General features: G+C 46.3%; 1 protein-coding gene and 1 long non-coding RNA gene across 4 annotated transcripts in view; one reads left to right on the top strand and one right to left on the bottom strand.

Annotated features, from left to right (window-relative positions):
* The window catches only part of Plxna2 (plexin A2), a 204,742-nt gene extending 196,735 nt beyond the window's left edge, over window positions 1-8,007 (bottom strand). For all 3 annotated transcript variants that reach the window (XR_009584712.1, XM_060364968.1, XM_060364969.1), the window contains exon 1: window positions 7,496-8,007. The gene's annotated coding sequence lies outside the window, so the exon portion shown is untranslated. The remainder of the gene's footprint in view (window positions 1-7,495) is intronic.
* A 308-nt stretch (window positions 8,008-8,315) lies between these two features.
* LOC132646437 (uncharacterized) overlaps window positions 8,316-20,532 on the top strand; it is a 382,635-nt gene continuing 370,418 nt past the window's right edge. Inside the window, exon 1 of the long non-coding RNA XR_009584713.1 lies at window positions 8,316-8,440. This is a non-coding gene — a long non-coding RNA (uncharacterized LOC132646437). The remainder of the gene's footprint in view (window positions 8,441-20,532) is intronic.

The following is a 20,532-nucleotide window of genomic DNA, read 5'->3' as shown; positions in this document are numbered from 1 at the left end:
CACACAGCAATCACTTTCACAGAGCGAGACAGGGGTGCTGGGTGTGTGTATGTGGGGGAGAATCAGCTCAACAGAATGTCAGGCAAGCTCCCATCTCCCTCCTGCTACCAGGGAGCAAATGGAGGTATGAAGAAGGTCAACAGGTGAGAAATCCTCAGGAAGTGTGCAGAAAGTGTGAAGGGAAGTCCTTTGATCCTCTTTTGTCCTTATGTGGCAGGAGCCAGTGTGACACCTCAGTCTTCCTGGCCGTCTGCTTGGCTCTTCGTAGGTCTCACACCCTCTGTGTGAGGCTTCCTGGTGACTCCCAACTACACACTGGTTCATATTATTCTGCAAGTGCTTGAGTTGGAAACATGAGAGATTGCTACCCTGGGTACTCAGGTAAGAACTTCATTCATCTGAATAAATACACCTGGGGTGTTGCCCTACCCAGGTCCTGGTGCTGCAGGCTTCTGTTACCGGCAGTGAAAGGACAAGCTGGGAAGCTCTACCCAGGTTGAAGCTGAGGCTCAGCCATCCTGTCCTAGGCCTCTGGACCCCTCAGAAACACCAGAACTTAGACTTGAAGCAGGGACACAAAGCCAGGCTCTGCTGGGTCAGGATGAATCTCCTGTGTACAGATGGGGAAGGAGTCTGGGTGCTACAGAGAACTGGTCTTTTAAGGATTTCAGAAGCCAAGCTCTTCTTCTTCAGAATTTTTTGTTCCTTAGAACAAAAGGAGGAAGTGGGGATGAAGGACAGGCAGAAAAGGTGAGAGGTCAGAGGCCAGTGTAATATTTACCCAGCTCAGTGGAGACCTTTCACTTTTAGAAGCAGGAAACAACTTCAAAGCTGAGACATCACCTTGCCACTTGGCCAGACCTCCCTGCACACCCTTCCTGAGCTTACCTCTCTCCTAGCCTGTGTCCTGCTCAGAAAGTTGGATGCCTAGCATGCTTACAGAAAGTTGTCCTGGTGGCTCCCGTAGAGTCTGAGCTATCCCTGGAGTGCTCTTATCACTCTGAGTGAAGCCCCACACAAGTCCTTACTCCAAAGCAGAGTAGCTATACGGGGTTGACACTGAGAAGCAAAGGTGCTAGTTATAGTCCAAGGCCTGAACCCCAGAGGTTCTCCACAATGGATAGATTAGAGGGGCCTCTTCAAAAACTGCCCATCCACATACTCACACAGATGCCCCAGAGAATAACTGCAAGGGCTTCTTGGGTCTCTTGAAGCCCAGGCCTATTCTTAGTCTGGGACACCCACTGAAAAAAAAAATGGCCTTCTTTCCTAGGGTTCCAAGAGAGTTCAATTCTCACGATGGGACGAGAGTCCCCAAAAGAGCTGGCATCTGTCTCCTTTTAATCTCCCTCTGCTAGTTCTCCTTGACCTTCATCTCAGACAGAATTTGAAACACTCAGATTGAAACAGGGATGAACACTGACATTTACTAGTGTCCACGCTTCCAGTTCTGGGATATTGGAGAGAAGTGCAACAGAAAAACCTCTCCAGACTTTGCTCTGGGAAATGGTGCCATAAAAAACAACTCCAGTGCTGCTAGCCTAAAACCTATGGGGAGAGGGGCAAAGGGCAGAGAAGACACTAAGCAATAGCATCAGATGGTGCCTCTTAACAAGACCCTGGATTTCTCAGGCACCAACTGGTCAGAATACTACTCAGAATACTACTTCACCATGCAGTGAAGGATACAGGGTACCCTTCCTTCCCTTCCTCTGAACCCCTAGTTATGGCTAACCCCACTCTATCTTCTCTCCTGGTGCATGGGGGTGTGCAGCTTGTGTAGCTATCTCCCACAGCTCCAGATATTATAGTTGTGGTTCCTTGAACATAAAAGCTTTTGCTCTATCTTTGAGGTGTGAGTTACCACATTCTTGCAGTACACAAGTGATTGATTTCTGTCTTAAACTTGAGTACATTCTGAGTCCTGCTTTTGGTGTTTCTGTAGCTCACTATAAGAAGTAGATATAGTAGCTCAGCTACTCAAGTAATGCTCTCTTAACACCAAAGGAGAAACCAAAGCTGCAAGGTAGGCTGTCTAAACACAAATCAGAAAGTCTCTGAGTCTGAGTCCTCACGGAGGGTGAAGGGCGGAAGTAGTTCTTCAAGAAGGCAAGATGCCCCGAGAGCCTCTCAAGGGTGTGTGTGTGTGTGTGTGTGTGTGTGTTGGGGGTTACAGAGGGGAGAGAGTAATTTACCACATATTATGTCTGTGCTCCAGGGCCCCTCCCTGCCTCCCTTTTGAAAGACAAGTTGAACTTACTGCCTTTTCTCTCATCCTGAAAGTAATTTCAGGCAAGGAAAAGCAGGATTAAACTTTCATAACACGACACATTTATCTTGTTTTGCTTCTTTCTTTCTATGTCCTCCCTCCCTTCCACTTTTGACCCTAGGTAAGTTTGAGTCAGAGGGAAGCTGAGATTAAATATCAGGGGATGGTATCAGATCTGGAGAGACACTGATCTCTTGTTCCCTACCCATCCCCAAAGTTCAATATTTTTCCACCCCCACTGGACAGTTATTATCTTTGTGGACAAGAGAAGCTCTGCACTCTGCGTGCTCTCTCTCAATATTGTTCTCTGTTGAAATGAAAGGAGGAATTAGAATTCAGAGACAGGCTCCTAGGGAGAATATGAAGACAAAGATTAAGTCAGTGATACAAGGTTGACATGCGTTTAGTTTCTGAAAGGTCTTTTAAAAAAGTCTCCCCCAGAGCAGTGTTGCCACTGCTGAGACTGGCTGGAAATCCACATTAGGGAGTGAGAAGAAAAGAAGGCCTGTGACAGGGACTTGGGGATGGGCCAAAATTTTACTTGCTGATAAAAAAAAGTCAAGAATCTTGAGGCAGCCAGGATTGGGTTGTCTGCTGACTTGAGCATACACCCCTCCCCTGGCCACCCAGACGTAAACTGTGGGTGAAGTTTTTCTCAGCCCCCTATACCCATATAGGTTGTGTGGAGCTGGCCTCTCATAGTTACACCTACACATACTATCAGAGTCACACACACATGCACACGCATCCCTAGACATATCTCATGAGACTAGCCTCTCCTGCAAGTCTGGAGAACACTTTTTAATGAAGCTGGCTCTTACTCTTTGGCCTCTTCTCTTCCCTGAACCCATCCCTCTGTGCCAAACAGAGGTGAAAAGTTCCAGCTTTGCCCTCTGCAGTTCTAGTTGTGATCTCTGGGTAACGATGGCTGGGAGTTTCCAATATACCCCCCCCCCAAAAAAAAAAAAAACTGCACAAAAGCCAGTATTTCAAGACTCATGGTTTTAAAGAGTCCCCTCTAGTGGAGAAAACCTGCTACTCTGACTTCCTGGAGCCCAGAACTGCATGCTCTTGAGTCCACGGAAGGAGCCTGTGCCTGAGGCTCAGTTGCTGTCTCTCCCACCTCAGCACACTGTCAGTCTCTTATCTTTACCTTCCCTCTGTCTCCTGTCTCTCTGTTTATCTGAGACCCTGTCTATGTCCTGACTTCCTTTATCACACCTGTGCCTCCATGCCTGTGTCAAGAGCAGCATGTTACATCCTCCTCCTGTTTTTATCTGATGAGCTAAGTGCTCTGAAAAAACCCCCTATCAAGTGGTCTAACCTCAGATATCCAAAACAGGACCACAGGCTAGAGGCATTCAGAATCTCTGGTGAAGATTTCAGTAGGAAGAACAAGAGGCTTTGTTCATACTTCCCCCTCGAACCCCTGCTACCTCATTTCCAAGCAAACTCTGGCCTAATGGGTTGTTCTATACTTCCAAAGCTATCTGTACCCAACGTGCTTGGAGTCCTATGTGAAGCCAACCACCCCCTCATCAGTTCTTCCAGTATGTGTGTGTCTGCTCTTCAGTCTCTGACTGCACCCTGCCATATGAACAGTTGACAAGGCCGAGGAAAAGGGACAGGTTAAAGGAGAGGGGAGTGCTGAGTGGATCAGGTACTGTGTCAGGAGCTATAGGAAGACAGCAAGGATGGGTAAAACCAACCACTCTGCTGGGAGAAGAGAAGACCGCTGAACAGCACCTGCTGATTTTCAGGGTTTCCCAGAGATATTCCATCATCCAGATAAGGGAGGAGGCCAGACCATGTCAGGGTAATGGTTAAACAACTGCTGGAGCAGGGAATATTCTGGAAGAGCTCAGCTGTAAGTCTTTTCTTGCCCTTCCTTCTATCATCTTATTCTCAAACTCCATAGGGACCTTGGTCCTCAACAACAAATGCCTCTATTCATGCTCTCCAATTCAAGATTGAGCAGCATAGAGTTGCACAGAGGTTCCATATGCCCAGATGCCAGTGAGCAGAGCCCAAAGAAGTCTCGGGGAAAGAGGGTGGCCCCTTCAGACCAGCCATCCCCCACAAGCGCCTTGGGACCAGCTGTTTGACCCGGGAGGAATTGCCTTTCTTTTTGTCTCCATGGGGGTTCACCTTTAGAAATGACCAAAAAAGCAGGGGGTGGCACACCCACTCCTCATTTACTCTAATCAGGCATGAAGTCTTTGTAACTAAGTGAAAAAACTGTTTCCCATAAGGGAATCAGTGCCATTCATCATTGTTTGAACTGAGCATATGTGATGGGGAGAAACAGAACACTCACAGAGAATGAATTGATAACAGACAGCCCTGGGGGAAGAGGTAGCAATGGGAGAAGGGGTGGTGTTGGGGTTCTGTACATAGGAGCTGTAAAAACTACCCAGCACCTCAAAGCCTGCTTCTATTGCTTCCCTGCGTACAGTCCTGGATTATTCCAGTTAACAGACTGTATGTAACACAACGCTCCTGTCTCTTTATGATCTGCATGGGCTTGGGAGGGGGGTTGGCTCTGTGCTCCTTGCCTCTCCATTTGCCATGATGGACAGAAGTATATTGTACCCTACTCTCTCTGTGTAGAGACAGCTGTGTGGCAATGCAGGAAGACAGCTGGGGAGGGGGCCCTGGAAACAGGGGTTGCCTTCCTCACACCAAATCCTTTATTTTTGAGAGGCAATTGAGAAAGTAAGGGAAACAGAAGCCATAAAGCTCCACAGACAGTGACAATTCCAGCAGCAGATATTTCAGGATCGCCTGAGCTGGCAAGCCTAAAGCTTTTACCAGCTGCTGTCCTGTGCATCTAAGCATGTCACTGGCTTCCCCTCCTGCTCCTGTGTCTTCTTGTAACATGCCAATGAAATAAAGATTAGCTGAACAATCAGGAGTATTTGTAAGTGGAAGAAGGGGCCTAGCAGAGGCTGTTCTTGGTGATTTCTAACCTTATTTTGAGCACAGAACTCCTGCAAAACAGATGCTGAACTTAAGCATCTACCACATCTGCAACTTCTCTTGGTCAAGAATGTCGCAGGGCAATCCTTCATTGACAGGAGAGAGGCGGGATGTTCAGGGCAGCTCTGATAGGGAGCAGCAGTCTTGGGACAGCACGGTCATGAACGATAGTCCTATGTTACCAGCGTCTGTTCTTCCTTAAGACTTAGGCCAAAAGGTCTGTGGCTCCTTCACTCTTGCCCGGATCTAGGTCAGGAGGGTCCCCTGTTCCTGTGCCGTGACAGTGAAAAGGATGCAGCTGAGACACCCTTGCCAGGCTGTGCCTGGGCAGAGAAACAGCCAAGACTCTGGTACTTCAGGGCTTAGAGCTCTTTAGCAGAATCTCTCTTGCACATGGGTCAGAAGCCATGTCCTTTTAATTGCTTTTCAAGACTATTTGCTCCCATCATAATATAATATTCTGAGCATAGTTAAGTAAGGGAATGGAGAGGTCAGTCAGTTCTCAAAGTCCTCCTTTACCAACAGGTTTACTGACAGGATTAACTGTGAGAAAGAGAAGACAGGTTTTGTAGGTAATACTAGCTAGTGGCAACAGAGGCAAGTTATGGGACAGGTGGGGGCTTAGCACAGAGGAGGTGATGACAGGTGGAAGACAGACAAACAACAACAAAACAGCCTCCTGGGGTATGGGGCAGATTCTGCTCTGTTTCCTTGGTTCCCTGCCCTCTCTCAATTTTCCACCCCTAGGCCACCCAGCAGAGATCACAGGTAATTACTTCCAAGATGCTCTGTGGGGAGAAGAGAAGTTAATGAATTCTTCTATCTTCCTGCCTGGAGGTCAGAGGATGAAGTGCTGCTAGCAACTCTAGGAGCTTTCCAGGGTGATTGCACAAAAAGTTGTGCATTTCAATTAGGAACAGCTGAATTCCTCCAGCCAGGACTAAGCTCTTCTGGGGACACTGGTGCTTACTGGAAGGCCCTAACGTTCAGAGCTGGCCCAGAGGGAAGAGTGAAATTTCAAAATCTAGAAAGAGGCTCAGTATCACAGGCCTTCTATTGTGTGGAATTGCCAAGAGCTGAGTTCAACCAACTCCAGGACGGTTGAAAGTGGCCATCCCAGGCATGCCTGCCGTCCAGCCCAGATCCTCAACTGGACAGACTCGGTCCACTGCAGGGATGGCTGTGTCTCAGAATGTATAATCCTCTGCCGATAGGCCTTCGGAGACATTTGGTAGCCTCACTTCTCAAACCATCCACTGCTCTGTCTGTTGTGCATAGGGGGCTAGGGAGCTGTGCTGTCTACGATCTTGGTTCTCCACAGAACTGAACAGTCTCACCCTCCCTTGATAACTACTGGCTCTCCTTTCCAGACTATGGCGACTGATCTGGTATCCCAAGTTTCCCCAAGCGTTTTCATCCTCTTATGAGCTATTTCAGCAGGTTTCTCCTAGGACAAGGGTCATGTTAAACAGGTGAACATTTTTGAGGGCCCTAGAATGACATTTTCAGTTTTTGACCATTTAGATCAAGATGAACATTTATGAAGACTGCACTTGTGAGTAAAAGAAGATGGAATTTTCTGAGATCCTATCACTTCGTGGGGTAGAGCAAAAAAGAGTACACGGAGGGAAATGAGCTTTAAGGAGCCTCTTGGACTCTGGACAAAGTCCCACTTCAACCAGCTCCACTGTTGCTCAAACCAAGGGGGCCGGGCCCCAGCTGGGCACTATGCCATGGGGGATGGGGGCAGGAACACTTAACCACAGTGCTTCCAAACCGCTTTCACAGCTTCCAGGAATGCCAGCAAACGATGGCTTCTCCTTCCCAGTCCACTGAACCACTGGAACCGCCAGTGGCCACCCGGGACTCCAGCGCCGGGTGAACGCCCCCCAACCGGCCTCTGGCCACAATCGCCCCAGGCTATCTTGCTAGTGCTACAGAGGCCCTCTGTGGGATCCAACCCAGGGACGACCTCGCCGCCCAGGCGCTCCCTAGAGCTGCAGGCAGCCGGCAGGTGCGCGTTGCAAGCGCGCCACGGAGCGCCGGAACCACCGGAGCCGCCGGAGTCGATGGCCCGGAAGCCTGGACAGGAGACTGCAGCTGCGAAAGTGGTGGATCACGGCGCGGATACTCGCTGACACAACCAAGACAGGGCCAGGGCCAGGACCCCTAGGGGACCTGGGAAGGCTGCGCCTGAGGACCTGCCGCGGGCGCGCGCTCGGGGAAAGGGCGGAAGGCGCCGCTTACCCAGCTCGGCGATGTCTGTCTGTCCGTCCTTGGGTCCCCCGCTTCGTCCGACTCGACTGGCAGCTGCCCAGGGCAGCGCGCGCCTAGTCCTTGCCTGACCCGAGTCACACAGACAGCCAGGTCCACATGGAGCCCAGAATCATTAAAATCCGCGGCCCGTGCCGGTCGCCTGTCTGTATTCCTGGGGTGGCCCTCGATTGGATCCTCGCGTTTTCGTCCCGGTCGCTTGCGCGCAGGGACCCGGTCGCGAAGGGGCGTGGGGTCCCGCAGGGTCCCTCGGAGGAAGCTCAAAGCCGGCTGTCTTCAGGTTTCCCCTGCACGACTTTCCGGGCTGCTCTGACATCAGCGATCCCGCGCGCTTCCTTCCCTTCTGCTCCCGGCCGGCTCGGCCCCATTTCCTCTGGGAACCGCTGCCAGCGCCGTCTGCGACAGGGCCCGTAAGCTTCCCGTGGCTCCGCGGCTCACGGGTCCACCGGATCGGATCGCTCGTCCTCGGCTGAAAGATCCCGGCAGCTGCGCCCGCCGCCCCCGCTCGGCTCTGCGCGGGCAGTGCTGCGCGCAGAGCGGTTAGGCTCGGCTCCGGTGGCGGCGCCCTCAGCCGGCCTCCTATATTACCGCGCAGCTCATTATCATAGAGGCCGTGTTAACCCCCTCCCCGCCCACGCGCCCCGCCCGTGCAGACCGAATACCCTAGCCTGTCCACCCAAGAACCCGGCTAAGCTACGGTGCTGCAGGCGATCGCCCGGTTCAGCTTGGACCACTAGACACCGTCAGCAGCCAAGGGTCCAGAAAGGTGCTACCAGGGTATGGGGACTCAGGGCCTGCTGAGCCGGCTGGCTCGGCCTCGGGAGGGGCTCAGAATGACGAGGGAGATCCATCCCCTCGCGTGGCTTCACCTGTCACCGAGCACAGCCAAACTCCTTCCTCTTCACCTGTGAGCTAGGGGTGAGTGCTGAGGGTCCTGCCTTGCTGATGGGGATGGGGTCTTGGATTTCAGAGGACCATATTTTTCCTCCTTTTAATTCCCAGAAAGCCAGCGAGCTGTCAAAAGAGGTTTGAAGTTATTGGTAATTATTATTTCTACAATGTGAAGAGGAGCCTGGATTTTTTTCCCGGTGTGCTTCGGCGCGCTCACGGTCTTGGTTCCTTGGCTCGTAGTCTGTGTGTCTGCAGCGGTGGTCAAGGCTTTCCCATGAGGGCCTGTGTATACCCTAGCAAGGTCTCAGGGTCTTCAAATTCTCTGATGGAGACTGAGCACTAGTTTACTCAGCAGTCCAAATGTCTGAGAAACGTCCCTTACTGCCCTCTCGTGGCCACACTCTTCAGCGGTATAAAAAAGAAGGATGAAGGATCATTGCCTCTGAAAGCATAAAAACAGTTGGCAGAAATTCTCAGTAGCAGGGCCTTTAAAGAGAGAAGGGGGAAGGAGGGAGGGAAGGAGGGAGAGACAGAGACAGAGATAGAGAATCACTTTCAACAACTATCTCAGAGATATGGGACTGACTATGGAATGTAGCTTCACTTCAATTAACCTTTTCTTCTCTTTCTTTCTACCTTTTTTTTTTTTTCGTTTTCTTTGAGGTAGGATTTCACTATGTATCGCAGATTTTTCTGAAACTTGCTATTGTAGACCATAGTGGTCTCAAATTCACAGAAGTCCGCTTGCCTCGGCCTCCCAAGTGCTGGGATTAAAGATATTTATTTGCTACCACATTGGATGGATACCTGGATCAATTAGCTATTCTTTTAAAAAAAAATCTAGTTAGCTCATTTAAAAGCTCTTCAATTGATTAAATAATTGGCTTAAATAAGTTTCACTAGGTGTTGCTGATTTTCTCCTTTGGAGCCACAAAGAATCTGAATTCCATGATGCACAGCTATCTTGTCCTTTGAATTTATGTACCATCTACTTTTTATAAAACTCCGGGTGATCTCACAGTTTTTTTCCTGTATTACTGTTTATATATTTATGTAAGTGGGTCTTGTCTCCCTACCCAAATAATTGAGTTATCCTCTTAGGTTTGAGCACAGCAGATTTAAAACACGGTTTGTTTAAGGAAGAGGAAAAGAAGATGCTCACAGGTTCTAGAACATTTTGCCATGTGCTTAGTGAGAGCAGCATCAGTCTGGCCAGCTTCACCTTGGTAGGTCTAAGATAAATAGCTGAACATAAGGTCTTAGTTGAACATTAGGACCCTAAACCAAGTTCTGTATAACTGTGTCTGTGTGTGGGGGGGGGTGTCTTATCTCTTCTTGGTGCCTCAAGTTAATTTCATCTTGTGATGATTACAATACAATTTAAATAATTTCAGATACAAGTCCCCACCCCCTATGATCTAGAAATAAACCCTTAGATGAAGAATGAGGGCACATTAAACGAAAGTGACTCCTACACAAATATCCATCCTGTCCTGTACTCTCCACTCTTGCCCTGCCCGTCGCGAATAAAGGAAGAGGGTGGGAGAAAGCACACCTACGGCCAGATCACGCTGCAGGCCCTGTGACATGACACTCCCGCATTGCCACTGAGCAGCATCTGAAATGGAGCCAGCACAGGATGCCATCCCAGAAGCCTGAGCTCCAGGTGCCTGGGTGAAGCAGCCTTGTCTTTCTTAGACCTGTTTCCTGTCTCTAAGGTAAGATTCCAGCTTAAAATCTTCAGGAAGCTGGTATGTTAAAACCAGCTGTGAAGATTTTGAAGAACTGATAGTATCCTTAAAATGTAAAGTTTGTTGATGTCTTATTAGTTGTGTGTGACAAAACTTTTCATGAGGAGATGCAACACACGTCTACTCATCCAGCTAGGGAACCCACGACAGACCAAAGTATGAACGCCACCAAAGGCCAACTTGGTAAAACACTGAGTTTTATTGTGGTTACTTACAGGAGTATGGGCAAGGGGTTACCTGCAGGAGCAGAACTGACTCAAGGACAGCTGCATCACCAAGATCTACTCCAGCATGGGTGACTTTCCAAGTCACTCTGGTCTAAACCTCTTCTGGGCAACTCGCTGGTTTGACTCTTCTCTGTAGCTCAGCTTCCTTCCATATGAGGCAGACTCAGATTTTATGCTTACTCTGGTAGAGAGGAATCTAGTGGATCTGGTCAGGTACAGGAACTTCCTAAAGCTATTTTGAGTTGTTTATCTTCCTGTTTAAGGTGGGTCCTACACGATTGAATGTTTTTATCTTGGAGAAAACTGTTACACACTATTAGTTAAACACATGGTTACACTTCAAGAATTAAGATAAATAGAATCCATGCTTGACACTGTGCTGGTAGCCGAGAACTTGAAGAAAGATAGGCCATAGGCCTAGGTGAAAACCAAAAACCATTGTTCTTCCAAGAAGTATAGTAATAAAAGTATTCCTAAGGACATTCTGCTACACCCATAGCATACATTAGCTTGCAGACACTGTGCACGGCTTGCATGCGCAGGGCCTGCGTAGGACTCGGATGGAGTCCCGGTGCTGACAGGGGGAGCAGACTGGAACGCCCATACCTTACCAAGAAGCTATCTCCAGTTGACATCTACTTGCGAAGGAAAAATTCATTTTATCCAAAGGAATCTCATTCATCATATTAACCAAACTTAAGGGTGGGCCAAATGTTCCATAGTAGATGGCCAACACAAAAGGACCACGATGGTATTTTTGTACATATTTTATCTCACTTTGCTTTGATTTTTTTGTTTTGTTTGTTTTGTTGGGCTTTACTGTATATCATCACTTCTATTTTTATCTTTTAATGGGTTTTATTTGCTGTGTGTATGTTTCTTGTTTGTTTTTTAATTTGGAGTTTGGGGTTTTTGCCTATTTTGTTTGTTTTCTAAAGAGAGAGAGAGAAAGAGAGAGAGAAAGGATATGACGTTTGGTGGGCAGGGCTTTGGGAAGGATTTGATAAGAGATGGGGAAGAGGAAACTGTGATCAGAATATATTGTGTGAAAAATTTAATAACAAGAATTAAGATAATCACTTTAGTTTCCTGATTTTTATAAGTGAGAGTAATGTCCGCAGCCTCAGCCCTTAAAGGTGCTGAGCTAACCTATCTTGACCATCATTTATTTGACCACAAAGTATTAAGAACAACTTTATTATATTTCTTCCTTCGGTACTGAATATAGTACATAATTCTCTCTTTAGATAATTTATAATCTTAATTGATAAATAATAATAAATGTCTATAGAGTGCAGTGTGACATTTCACTATATGTAGCATTTCATGGAGCAACTAGCATAGTGTCACCTCAAACAGTTATTATTTATTTTGCAACACGTAATAAATTATTGCAAACTATAGTGTCCTTACTATGCTATGGACTGCGGAGCTTAGCTCTCCTATCCAGTGGTAATTGTGACTTGGCTAGCCAACTCCTTGATCATCCTCCTAGGTTCTGGCAGCCACCTTAGGAGTTTCTACTTCTATGATGCCTTTGCATGAGCCTTTCAGTGCCTGGCGTTACTCACTTGACAGAAAGCGCCTCTGAACACACGGGCTGCCACAAATGAGAGGCAGAGTGGTAGTAAGTGGCTGAGTGGTATTCCGTTTTTCAGTCTGTAAATAACAGACTCCCCACCCCCATGCTATTCTACCTTTCTGAGAATTCAACTTTTCCTGGATCTATCTGGCTTTCCAGTGTTTCCTTTTCATCTTGCTCAGCTGATGTCAAATCTTAGGCCTTGGGAGACTTTGCAGTGGGAGACAAGTGGCAGGTATTTAACAAATATACATCAAATAAAGGATGTTCTTATCTTTGGAATTTGTTGCAAGCTCCAAGGGGTTCTAACTCGACTGTTCCACACAGTGATCCTGAAGCCTTATCTTGGCACAGTCATGAGCATCTACATTTCTGTCTCTGTCCCCAGGATCCTTCTTTCCCTGTTACCACGTGACTGATGTAGATAAGATGATGAGAAAAGTAAGAGAGAACGAGTTGTGTTCCAGGAGAGACTGACATTCCTGTGAAAGGCACCGGCAAGCAAGCCTGTATGCTGGGAGAGAATGGTCCCAAATGGGCAGGTAGCCCATTCCCAAAAGAGTCCTCTCTGTCATAGCAGCAGCTTCAACTCCACAAATAGATGCCAGTTCGGTAGCCCCTTGGATCATAGGAGATATTTTTGGTACTGGAAGCCAGCCACAATTTGGCAGGCTTTCTACATTAAGTCTGCTCCTTAGCAAGATGGGAGTGGCAAGTATCAATGTTTAGCATGGGATTGCTGCCTGGAGTGTGTGTATGCATATATCAAGGGGCCTGGAGTGGGATGTGGGCAGGGATTGGGAGTGATGTACAGACCTTGGAGGAGGTGAGTGGGCCTTTGCCTGCTGGTGTTGATGGCCGTCTTTGGGCAGCACACCAGTTGTCTTTAAGCATGCTTCTGGCTCCTTGAGCTGAACCTGACATGGCATTTCCCACTTGACTTACCTCTACCCTGAGATGAGTATCATTTTTCTCATGCTCAGATTCCAAGTCAGCAGTAATATGATACTCCTATGAGCATTACTCTCAGGTCCTGAAGCTGTACCTCACTTTCACCCTGCACAATTGTCAGGCAGCCATAGCAGAAGTAACAGCTTCCACCCCCATCACATACACAGAGTTGGCAACAAAGACATTCATATGAGAAGCCAAGTCTCATGAATGGAAAGAGGCTGTTGGGCCACTCAAGTGGAAGGCCTGTGTCTGTGCAATGGGGCCCCGGGCCAGAGGCAACACAGGACCTGGGCACCTGCTCTAGATTCTCAACACCATTCATAAAGACTTTGCCCTTCCCACTCCTCCTATCCTTCCTCTGCAAATTTAACTTTCCAAAACACTTGTTAAGGCTCCAAATCAAATACAGTAGCCTTTCTTTCTCCTTTTTTCCTAACCCTTTCATGAGCAGAGCTCATGTCCCTGTATATTTCATCCTCCCCCTTTCTTCCATTTGTCTGAGTGCAACTCCAAAAGCAGAGCACCCTCTGCACACCTGGGCAATGGCACTCAGCACCTCCCAGCATGACTCTGGGACAATCTGCCAGGTTAGAAGTTACAGAATGAAGGATGGACTGACACGTGGTCTTTGGCTAAATCTTAGGACACTGATGCTCTGTACCTGGCATGGCATCTGAGAAGGATCCTGTGCTCTGGTTTTTATTTTTTGAAAAGACTCCCTTTCAGAAAGCTCTGTTCCTTCAGTACAGGTTTTCCTGTATAGCTTTTCTGGTGCCTCTGTTTCATTTCCTCATTTATAAAGTAGAAATATTTTTTTTTCTCTGTGTCTTGCAAGAATTCAGAAGAAACAACTAAGATGCTAATGGTGAATGAACATCGTGCACTGGGAAGTATTACATGAATGCATGGTGATGTCTTAAAATATGAAATTCTAGAGGTAAAATGCTTCCCATCTGCTACAGTGTACTTTGTTCTCTTGCTTGGTTTTCAGTGGAAAACAGCTTGGCTCATCAAATGTCCCTTGGCATATACTTGTCTGCACTGTCTTCTTTATTCCACCTCTGACACCCTAGTTTCCCGCATCTCTCATTTTTCCTGGTGAAATGTAGCCAAGCAAAGAGATTCCCACTAGCTACCTTTCCTTATGGAATCAAGACTCATGTCTGTGCTGGAACAGCCCTTGTGGACAGTCAGGACAGACCCTGCCCCTAGGCAAGCATGTTTTGACTGCATAAGAGGCAGAGACCTGACCTTCATGACCTATGCTTAGTGAGTTTTACGTTTGGGTCCCACCCTGCTCAGCTCCCTCAGCAGCTGGGAGGTCCCTGGTGTTGTGGGGTCACTGTCCTGGGTTACCCAGCCAAGGTTAGATGGCAGCTGTTCTCAGTAATCAGTGAGAACTGTGTTCCAGAGCTCTCATGGGCAGGACCCAAGGAACTTCTGGGGTGGGAGAAAGATAGACAGGACAAAGCCAGTGAAGTAAATCACGTTGAGATGGGAAACTTAGATACTACAGGGAGTGGTCATTTTGTTTATGCTTCTTCATTTGAAAGGCTTCACCATTTCAGGTGCCATTGTCAGAGCACAGCATGGTGCTAAGGGTCAACAGTTCTATTGCTTAGAGTCTTACAAGTCTAATCTTTTTCATTCCACTTTACAAATGCAGAACAGATAGCACGCAGCTCAAAGGTATAGCTTGGTGGTTAACAGTACACGCATGAAGCCCTGTATTCAATCCCCAGTACTGCATAAGCCAGCCTAGTGGTATGAGCTAACACTTCAGGAGTGGAGTCAGGAAGACCAGAAGTTCAAGGTTATCCTCAATTACACAGTGAGTTGGAGGCCAGCCTCACCAGACAAGGCTATGTGAGACCTTGTCTCAAAAAAGAAAAAAAATAAATAAGTGCTTTTCCATGGTCAGTAGGTAGTATAGGACGGTTATATGCTGAACCAGGTGTTTGACATCTTTTTATTCTACTTTGCCACTAATAATATAAAGTACCTTGGTGTGACTCTAACCAACCAAGTGAAAGGACTGTTTGAAAAAAAACTTCAAGTCTCTGAGGAAAGAAATTGAAGAAGATATCAGAAGATGGAAAGATCTCCCATGCTCATGGATCAGTAGGATTAACACAGTGAAAATGGCCATACTGCCAAAAGCAATCTACAGATTCAATGCAATTCCCATTAAAATACCAACACAATTCTTTACAAAGCTTGAAAGAACAATTCTCAATTTCATATGGAAAAACAAAAAAATCCCAGAATTGCTAAAACAATCCTGTACAACAACAGATTATCTGGAGGTCTCTTCATCCCTGATCTCAAGCAGTACTATAGAGCAATAGTGATAAAAACTGCATATTACTGGCATAGAAACAGGCTGGTGGATCAATGGAATTGAATAAAAGACCCAGAAATAAACCTACAAACCTACGGAGACTTGATTTTTGACAAAGATGACAAAACCATACAATGGAAAAAAGATAGCATCTTCAACAAATAGTGCTGGTCTAACTGGATGTCTACATGGAGAAAAATGCAAATAGATCCATATTTATCACCCTGCACAAAACTAAAGTTCAAATGGATCAAAGACTTCAATATAAGATCAAACACACTAAATCTATTAGAAGAAAAAGTGGGGAAGAGCCTTGAACTCATTGGCTCAGGAGACGACTTTCTGAACAGAACACCAACAGCACAGGCTCTAAGAGCAACAATCAATAAATAGGACCTCATAAAAATGAAAAGCTTCTGTAAAGCAAAGGACACCGTCATCAGTACAAAACAACAGACTATAGACTGGGAAAGAATCTTCACCAAACCTACATTTGACAGAGGGCTAAAATCCAGAATATATAGAGAACTCAAGAAGTTAAAAAGCAACAAATCAAATAAACCAGTTTAAAAATAGGGTTCAGAGCTAAACAGGGAATTCTCAGTAGAGGAATATCAAATGGCAGAGAAACACTTAAAGAAATGCTCAACATACTTAGTCATCAGGGAAATGCAAATCAAACAACCCTGAGAATTCACCTTACACACATCAGAATGGCTAAGATCAAAAACTCAAGTGACAATACATGCTGGAGAGGATGTGGAGAAAGAGGAACACTCCTCCATTGCTGGTGGGAATGTAAACTTGTACAACCACTTTGGAAATCAATCTGGTGCTTTCTCAGACAATTAGGAATAGTGCTACCTCAAGATCCAGCTATACCACACCTAGGCATATATCCAAAAGATTCTCAAGTACACAACAAGGACATTTGCTCAACCATGTTCATAGCAGCTTTATTTGTAATAGCCAGAATCTGCAAACAACCCAGATGTCCCTCAACTGAGGAATGGATACAGAAATTGTGGCACATTTACACACACACAAAAGGAAATCATGAAATTTACAGGCAAATTGTGGGAACTGGAAAAGACCATCCTGAGTGAGTTATCCCAGAAGCAGAAAGACACACATGGTATATACTTGCTTATAAGTGGATATTAGACATATAATATAGGATAATCATACTAAAATCTGTACACCTAAAGAATCTAAGCAAGAAGGGGTAAGATGATCAATCCTCATCCAGAGAGGCAAAGGGAATGGACATCAGAAGAGGGAGAAAACAGGGGACAGACAGGAGCCTACTACAGAGGGCCTTTGAAAGACTCTACCCTGCGGGGTATCAAAACAAATGCTGAGACTCACAGCCAAACTTTGGGTGGAATGCAGGGAATCATATGAAAGAAGAGGGAAATAGAAAGACCTAGAGGGGACAGGAGCTCCACAAGGAGAGCAACAGAACCAAAATATGTGGGCAAAGGGGTCTTTTTTGAGACTGATATTCCAACCAAGGACATGCATGGAGATATCTAGAACCCCTGCACAGATGTAGTCCATGGCAGCTCAGTCTCCAAGTGGGTACCTAGTATTGGGAACAGGGTCTGTCTCTGACATGAACTCAGTGGCTGGCTCCCCCTGAGAGGGAAGCAGCCTTAGCAGGCCACAGAGGAAGACAATGTAGCCAGTCTTGATGAGACCTGAAAGGCTATGGTCAGATGGAAGGGGAGGAGGACCTCCCCTATCAGTGGACTTGGAGAGAGGCATGGGAGGAGATGAGGGAGGGAGGGTAGGATTAGGAAGATTATGAGGGAGGAGGCTATAGCTGGGATACAAAGTGAAAAAAAAAACCTGTAATTAATAAAAAAATTAATTAATTAAAAAACCTACCACAGGAGGGCTCATACAGATTCACCCTGGGTCTCACAAAGCTTCAGAGCTGCTTTTCTACTAAGGGTGAAGACTGTCACTCATAATAGAGAACACATTATAATTGCTTTTGTGATTATTATAAACAATCATACTAATGAGGTTAATTCACCCATATCTTCCTGGGTGTGAGTGTTTAACAAGGATAGTTGTTTGTCCTTGACAGAGAAGTGGTAAGCACATGCAGATCTCCACTAGCTTGTGTCACCTTTGCACAACAAAAGACCACATTTATGGCCTTCAAAATAATGGGATAATTGGTTGCAATGTGTGCCATCAGCACCCTTTACAGTGAGTGTGCTAGCCTGTCTTTGTGGGAATTCACAGAGAGCCCAGTGAGCAAAATGCCATGCCTGACTTCACCTTGATTATATCCTTGCCCTACAAACCCCAGAAGAACTGAACTCTCACTCTCCTAATTAGGGGGAAAAGAAAGACAGTAATGATAGGAGAATTTTCTCTGCCTCTGACTGCAAGCTCTTCTGGGACAACCATTCAACTCTGCCTCTCTCAGCTCCCAGCTCCTCCTTCCTGGCTGATACCTGAAGCACTTAACTCTGTCCAGTGCAAAGCCCTCCCTGGGACAATAGGCCTGAGTTTGAGTAGAGTGACAGCAGGACCTGGTTGGAATGGCTCCACTATGCTCCAGAACCCTGCTTCCTGTCTGCTCTGAAGCAATGCAGAGCTGCAGCTGGGGAGGAGTCTGGGAGGCCTCAAGCCAGACAGGTGGTGCTGAGCAAGGCCTGGAAAGGGGGTTGGGGAGCTGGTCCTGAGGAGGCTGGCACAGAGTAAGCCCTCACCCTACGAGAAAATAAATAAATACCCTGCTTAAATAAATCAATAGTCTGACACCCAGGTGCAAAGCACAGAGTCTGGCTTTAGGCTGTAAATTTAGGACAGGGAACAAATTACTAGGGATTGGGGAAAAAAAAAAAAGCAAGTGGTACAAGCTCTTGGCAAGAAAGAATCAAGCACATCATTACTGACAGCATAAAATAGTTAATTACTATGTTAGCTTGTTGCCACATTTTCAGTTTTATGAATATTTAGAAAAGTTCAGTGCTAAGCTTCCCCTCTTTGCCAGTTAAATACTAAGCTCAGCACTATGACTTCTGTGATGGTTTCCTGTAGGAGAGTGTGAGTGCTAGAGAGATAGAAAGAAAGACCAGGAAAGGCAATTCTATTTCCATCCTTCACTTCTGGCTTTCCCCATTTCTTTCTCATGGTTGTAGTAGCTCTCTATTTATTGACTTAAAAATCAACACAGATTGGAAGGCAAAGACTGAACTAAAAACAAACAAAACAAAAAGTTCGATGATTGTAGGTTGGGAACTAGGAGGCTAGGATGTAATTCTTGACTTTGCCATTGGCTGTATGACTTTGCACAAATCTCTTTCCTCCTGAGTATCCAAAAATCCAGGACTGTGGCTCCATGCTCCTACTTGGCCATAACATGGGTTTCTCCATGGAAAACATGGAGTATGCTAAACACTCAGAAGCTCTTCCTTTTCTGTCTAAGAAAGCTTGGTGCCTAAGATATGGAGAAGAGAGTAACAAAGACAGAGTTGAAAAATAGGGTCTTGCATCAAAGCCTCTCTAGCGGTACAATTTCTCTCACTTCTTGCCTTTGATAAACACTCTGGCACCAGGCACAACTGTTATGAATCTTTCTGAGTCATAGGAGGCTGCAGCCCCTTCCATCCATTCTGCTGACAGTACTGCTCCATGTTTGAAGGGGCCTGAATATGGGGCCATCCAGTAGTGCATACCTTCTCTCCTCTCCCCACACTCCTAAGCAGCCTCTCCCTCTCCTTATAATTCCTATTTCAGCCTTGTGCTGCAAACTACTGGAATGACTGAGGCTGAGCCCTGCCTCTTGAGAGGATGGTGAACACCAAAGATCAGAGATGATACAGAGAACCTGTGATCTCCCTGACATCACGCCACCTAGTAGACCAACTGGGTTGTTTTGTTTTTGTTTTTGTTTGTTTGTTTTTTTGGATCCAGAAAACCTTGGCAGCCTTGCAGTCTCTCTCCTCCTCCTCTGCAGTTGTCAGTGAGACCGATATTACTTCCTGTTAATCACAAGGATGGAAAAACTTCAGGGCATTACTTTGAAATGATCAGCTCCAGTCAATGACTACTTATGACAGCAGAGGGGAGCATCAGCTCCAGGGGGCTCCCATGTAAATGGGGAGTTGAATGAGAGAACAAATAATGGAACATGGGTTTAGTTCAGTTTTCCTCCCTGAAGGGGCCCTGTTGAGCAATTTCCCCTCCATGCACCACACCTCTTCATTATTTGCTGTATCTTCTGTGGAGAATAAAACAAGAGGGACCCCTCCCCCTTCTTGTGCCCTCTGCTGCCTCAGCCTCCCCTCCCTGTCTCCTGCCTCCTGTCAATTGTATCTTTTTCTGGAGTTTGGCAAACATAGCCACTTCCTCCTGCTGGGCTTTCAGAGGATCTGAAATGAATGTGGCTCTAGTTATGTTTTTCCCCTTAATCATTCTTTTTGCTGGAAAGCATTTTCATGAAGCACAATCACAGAGGGACAGAATGTCCTGATGTTTGGGTGGGCAGCATGCATTCCTTTCTTTTTCCTTCCCTTGATTAAAAATAACACCACACACCCATAATATTAAAGGGATGAAGGCCATCTCTTAATACTTGTCATAATTTTGGTCTATCCTCAGTACCTGATGCATTTCTCATAGATCCTCCTCCAACTCTCTGTCCCTGGAAAAGCTAAGGTCACCACCTTCTTAACTTCTGCTCTGGTTGTTCTTGCAGCTTAGAAAGTGTCATTTACTACCCTCAGCTTTCCAGTGCTAGAAGCACTTTAGGACTTTCTCAAGCCTGCCTCTCTGAGGATTTATCTTTCTAACCTGAGCCTACAATGCTCTGTGTTCATCCAATGAGCACAGATTTATAACTGGCTGGATGCAGTGGTAAAGAACTATAATCCCAGTACTCAAGAGGCAAAGGCAGAGGGACAAACCACAACTTTGAGCCATCTTAGTTTACACAGCAAATTCCAGGCCAACTGAGGTTACACAGCAAAACTCCTGTCTCAAGACAGCAACAGCAATAATAAACTAAGAAAAAAATTCATACCTGGATCCTTTCATTTATAAGTCAGGTCCACAGAGAAGACACATAGTAAATGTTGAATAACCATGTAATGACCTCCATAGACTCATGTGTTTGACTGCTTGACCCATGGGGAAGTGCATTATTAGGACATATGGCCTTGTTGGAGTAGGTGTAGCCTTGTTGGAGGAAGTGTGTCACTGTAAGGTTGGACTTTGAACTCTTTTATGCCTAAGATATGCCC

The sequence above is a fragment of the Meriones unguiculatus genome, chromosome 11, assembly GCF_030254825.1.
Source record: "Meriones unguiculatus strain TT.TT164.6M chromosome 11, Bangor_MerUng_6.1, whole genome shotgun sequence".
NCBI classification, from domain to species: Eukaryota; Metazoa; Chordata; class Mammalia; order Rodentia; family Muridae; genus Meriones; species Meriones unguiculatus.
The sequence above is the reverse complement of the archived record's forward strand: the minus strand, read 5'-3'. Positions and strand labels throughout refer to the sequence as shown.